Raw genomic sequence first — 5,891 nt, 5'->3', positions numbered from 1 at the left:
CTTCTACTATAACCTTGGGCTGACCGAAGCCTTGTGTGTGGGTTTGATAGAAAGAAACTGAAAGAAGCCCGTTGTGAGTGTATATATATTGTGTGTGTGTAACCACGTGTGTGTGCTTGTTCCCATCACTAGTTGACAAATGGTGTTGGTGTGTTTACGTCCTCGTAACTTAGCAGTTCAACAAAAAAAATTGATTGAATAAGTGCTAGGCTTGAAAATAGTCCTGGGGTCGATTTGCTCGACTAAAAATCCAAAGGCAGTGCTCCAGTATGACCGCTGTCAAATGACTGAAACAAGTAAAAGAATAAAAGAATATATGTATATAGTGTTTGCCTGTGTTTGTTTCCCCATCACCGCTTGGCAACCGGTGCTGGTTCGTTTACGCTTATATAAGCTAGTGAATTGGTGTAAGAGACCGATAGAAGAAGTACGAAACTTAAAAATACTAGTACGGGGATCAATTTGTTCAACTAAACCCCTCAAATCAGGGTCGTAGCATGGCCGCGGTCCAGTGACTGAGAGAAGTAAAACATGAAGAAATCGTTGACAGGTAAGTCACTGCAATTTTTGTCCGGGGTAAGCTGTGGTTTAAAACAAAATATATGTTGAAGGGAGACGAATACCGCAGTAACATGCCTGTCATCAATGCAAATACATTAAGATGTCCACTTAATCTGATACTGCTTCAATTGTTTACACCAGATCATTTATTAGCAACATGGAGACAATGAATGCTGTTTGTAAAACTCACCACTTAAAGGAGCATTTAGATTTTCATCTACAAACAAGGCACCAGAGGAAGAAATTCACAATATTAAACGCACATTAATCAACAACGAATATTCTGAAAGACTAGTAGACCGAGCTATAGATTAATATAGATACAAATACAGCACAACAAATAAATACATCGGGGAATACATCTAATAAAAATACACAAATTAGACAAAATCAATTACAGGAATCTAATGCATACAAACTATCGTGCAGACGAACATATAATCAAGACACTCGTAAAATGGTACGCAAAATGCATAACAGACAAGAATCTTAAAGTAAATATCTACTAGAAAAAGATCTAAATTAAAAACTTCCTTATCAATGGCACAATACAAGCTTGTAAACCCGAGAACAAATTATACGTGTTGTCAATGTAATCTATAAATTTTAGAGTAAGACTGAAAGTTGCAAACTATTGGACTCCAGCTGTTACATTGAACATAGTACAACGTTCATTCGTTGGCTCATCATGCACTTACAAAAAGAAGCTATTGCAAAACATTAGACCACACACCACCAAACAAAATTGGAAAATACGAGATAATACGTACATACGCTATAAAATTCCTCACAAAAATAGAAAATGGAAGCCATATTCCAATACATAAAAAGTTAAAATTGACTGCAGAATTAAACATTTAGGACCATCAGCCACTGTTATGTCCTTGGTTTGGCAGGTGGTCTTTGGTTACGAGCATTTTAATAAATCCGTTGTATTATGTTGTACTATGAAAAGTCAAATGCAATATAGATATACGTGTAGTAGTCTTTGTTTTGTATATGATGACTAATTCCATTATTTCTGTCTCATTTCTTGTGTATACATAATTCAGTTTTCGTCATATTTCAGATGCCATACACTATACATTCAGTAAGGATCTTGTATGGAGAGGTTTATCATCACAGATGGAACGTACTGGAACGGCTAAGCTGTATGTGGTTTCAATAGTATTTTAGAATTTTAATTAGATATTACAAACTACTTTACTGATATCGTTTTGAAGGGGATTTATATTGAAATCATAGTTTTATCAATACAAAGGTACATATACTTCTTTTCTTGTTGTGCACATACTTTAATGTTATATCTATGTGCCAAGAATACTGAAAGCGTAATAATAATAATAATAATAATAATAATAATAATAATAATAATAATAATAATAATAATAATATACAAACAAAACACGAACAAAACAAAACAAAAAACTGTTTTCAATGTTTAAGGAAACTGACAAATACGAAAAAGAAGTCATAACAACTATGAAGAAAAAGGAGAAGCAACAAAAGCTGTAAAACAACTGAAATCCAAACTAAAACTGGAACAGCAACGGATCATGATAAGACGATGGCAAGAAAAGCCTCTTCATGAGAAATACTGGGTTAAACTAAATAGAAAAGAAATAGATAAAGCAAAATCCCAAACAATGGCTGAGAATCTCAGGACTCAAAGCAGAGACTGAAGGATTTTTAATTGCAACACAAGATCAAAGCCGTCTCACCAGAAACCATCAAAAACATGCAATGAAAGTAAATACAAGTAACTGCAGAATATGTGATGATGGAGAGGAAACAATAAATCATATTGTCTCTGGCTGTCCAGTCCGAGCTAAGAAGGAATAAATTCACAGACACGACAGAGTTGGGACCTATATAGACTGGAAACTATGCCAACGCTATGGAATAACAACAGAAAAAAAGATGGTATAGGCACACCGCAGAAAAGGTCACAGAAAATGGGAAAGCAACTATACTCTGAGATATGCCAATACACACAGATAGAAAAATTAAGGCCAATAGGCCGGATATAGTTGTCAGAGATCGTCAAGAATAAAAATGCTTTCTAATCGATGTATCAATACCAACAGATGACAATGTTTCTCTAAAAGAAGCGGAGTAACTTTCAAAATGCAAAGATCTGGAAATAGAGGTAACTCAAAAGTAGAGTCTAAAAACAGAAACAATTTCTATAATAGCAGGTGTATTAGGTATCATAAAAAAATTTCAGAAAAAAACATCATGACTTACAAGTATATATAACATACAAAAATTAGCACTACTAGGCACTGCACACGTCCTACTTTTAATACAGTGAAATTAAGAACATCACAACAAACCGCAGTACATATCCAAGGCACACAAAGCTGCGCTCGGTAGTGCAGTGAAAGCACGCGATAAAAATAAGACTACTGAATAATAATAATAATAATAATAATAATAATAATAATAATAATAATAATAATAATAATGTTTTAAACGTAGGGTTGGCAATTTTGTGGAAAGAAGTGTATTCGATATTATCGGTCCAAGTAGTTGACTGGTACTTTATTTGATCCTGAAGGGGATGAAAAGCAAAGTTAATCGCAGAATTAAACTCGGAACGTAAGAGTCAGAACAAATACAGTAATGCATTTTGTCCGATTCATTAACGATCCAACAATCTCAAATTATAATTGTTTCTGACGTAGACGCAAAGCTTGGAATCTGAGTACTTGACTGATATTTTATTTGATCTACTGCGGAGACTATGTTTCATAAAGCTGACCTCGATAAGATTTGAACTCAGAACAGAAAGAAATGGAACAAAATACCAAAATACATTTTCTCGGCGCTCTGAGGAAACTGCTAACTTACCGCGCTTACAATGACAATAGTCGTTTCTAATTTAGGTATAGGGCCAGAAATTGTATGAAACAATTACATTGATTCAAGAACTTGTTGTGTACTTTATTTTATCGACCGGAGAAGGCCGAGAGTTAAATTTGACCTTGAACGAATTTGAACTCAGAGTGAAAAGAGAGTCGAAGAAAAACTAACCCATGCATCTCTGATATGTGAGTTTAAGTGAAACAGCTGCTATCAGGTGCGGAGCGAATCCAACTGTTAACCAAAGTATCGTGAAGATCTAGACATCGTGTTCCTTTGGTAAGAAAGAGGAGAGTGGTCTACCTCTGTTTGATGGCTATGCTGAAAGAAAATACGAAGTGGACACAGTTGAAATACATGGGGAATAGCTTTTCTTATCAGACCACCTTTTCACACCATCACGAAGTAGCACTTGAAAAGAGAGTCGAGTGTAAAGCGGGAAGTACTAACTTCCTGTAATATTTGAAACGGTGTTAAGGCGGTGAGCTTGTAGAATCGTAAGCACGGCGGGCAAAATGCTTAGCGGCATTTCGTCCGTCTTTATGCTCTGAGTTCCAATCTCGTCGAGATTATTTTACCTTTCATCCTTTCAGGGTCGATAAAATAAGAACCATTTGAGTACTGGGGTCGATGTAATTACCTACTTTCCCGAAGTTGCTGGCCTTGTGCCAAAATTTAAGACCAATTTTTAGAATATTGTTGTTGTTTAAGCGTAGGTCAATCCTAGTCGAACAAATTTGTTATCAAAGGTATTGCAATAATGAATTTTCCTATGAACAGGAAACCTTGCACCACATTTAACACTTATGATATGCCTTATTTGAAGGAGATTTATCTACTATTTCTAGCAGGTCAATCAATCACGTGAAAACTCCCTCTTTCGCTTGTTTGTAAGAAATGAATGAGAGAAGTAGAAATGACGTAGTTAAATGGGTCTACAGTACTAGCGATGCGTCATTTAACTGGAAGCGTGCCAACGATGCATGCACTTGATTATATGCTTCAGACTAATCCGGGATTAACTGTGTGGCTGCCGGAAATCACAATACGGGAGCCCTTCCTATTTTGAGGATCCTTACTTGTCGATATTTCATTGCTTTGAATCATTATTGATATTTATTGTAATATATTTATTAATATATTTTTATTGTTATTCAATAGAAAAATCCCTGCATTTTTGTGTTTTCTTTTGTATTTCAGTTTTATACTACTGCCAATGTAGCAAGCAGACTCGTTAGCACGTCGGGAAAAAGGCTTAGCAGCATTTCGTTTGTCTTCACGTTCTGAGTTCAAATTTCATCCTTTTGGGGTCGATAAATTGAGAGTACCAGTTGAATACTGGATCGTTGTAATCGGCTGAACCCCCTCCTCCAAAATTTCAGACCTTGTGTCTATAGTAGAAAAGATTATTGTTGTTGTTGTTGTTGTTATTATTATTATTATTATTATTATTATTATTATTATTATTATTATTATTAATATTATTATTATTATTATTATTGTGTGTTTGACATTTGCTGTGTATTTGTACAAGTTGGTTCCAAGTCTCACCCAGAGACCGCAAGAGACAAGTTAGACGTTCATGTTGGTGTTATGCCTAGTGTGTCATATATTTGGTTTTGCACATGCAGGGGTTGGAGAAAATAATGGAAACACCATAAAATTTCAAACAAATTTATTTTAATATAGGGTAGGACCGCCTTTAGCAGTAATTACAGCTTGAATTCTACGAGGTATGGACTCGTACAAAGTTTGAATTGTTTCCAAAGGGATTCCCCCCCCCCTTTATTTAGCTAAAGCAGTCTCCAGTTCTTGTAGTGATGATGGTGGAGGATATTGACTCCTTACTCGTTTTTCTAAAATTCACTATAAATGTTCCATGATATTGAGATCTAGGGGACTGTGGTGGCCAGAAAGGACGTTCCACTTCACTAGAATGTTCCTCGTGCTATTTACTAACAACTTTAGCTGTGTGAATTGGCGCATTATCATTCTAAAAGATTGCATATCCCTCCGGAAACAGTTCCACAACCATAGGATGAATTGATCAGATAAAATGCTCAAATAGTCTTGACTATTAATTCTGCCATAAAGGAAAACCATTGGGCCGGTGGCTTTCCAAGATATAACCCCTTACACCATCACAGATCCTCCTCCATGTCTAACAGTTGGAAGAAGGCAGTCTGGGTCAAATGCTTGTTTTGGCTGTCTCCACACGTATACTCGGCCGGTGGTCGGAAATACGGTACAGGATGACTCGTCCGAGAAAATAACATTCTTCCACTGCTCTAGGGACCAATTCTGTAGGATTTTACTCCACTCTAAACGTTTTGCAGCGTTTGTTTTTGAAAGTAGTAGTTTTCTGATTGCAGCCCTCCCATGAAATCTGGCTTTGTGCAGCTGCCGGCGAACAGTTTTTGTGGAAACTGGGTTCTCGAGATTGTCGTTAAGCTCTGCAATAATTT

Source organism: Octopus bimaculoides, chromosome 17 (genome assembly GCF_001194135.2).
Source record: "Octopus bimaculoides isolate UCB-OBI-ISO-001 chromosome 17, ASM119413v2, whole genome shotgun sequence".
NCBI classification, from domain to species: Eukaryota; Metazoa; Mollusca; class Cephalopoda; order Octopoda; family Octopodidae; genus Octopus; species Octopus bimaculoides.
The sequence above is the reverse complement of the archived record's forward strand: the minus strand, read 5'-3'. Positions refer to the sequence as shown.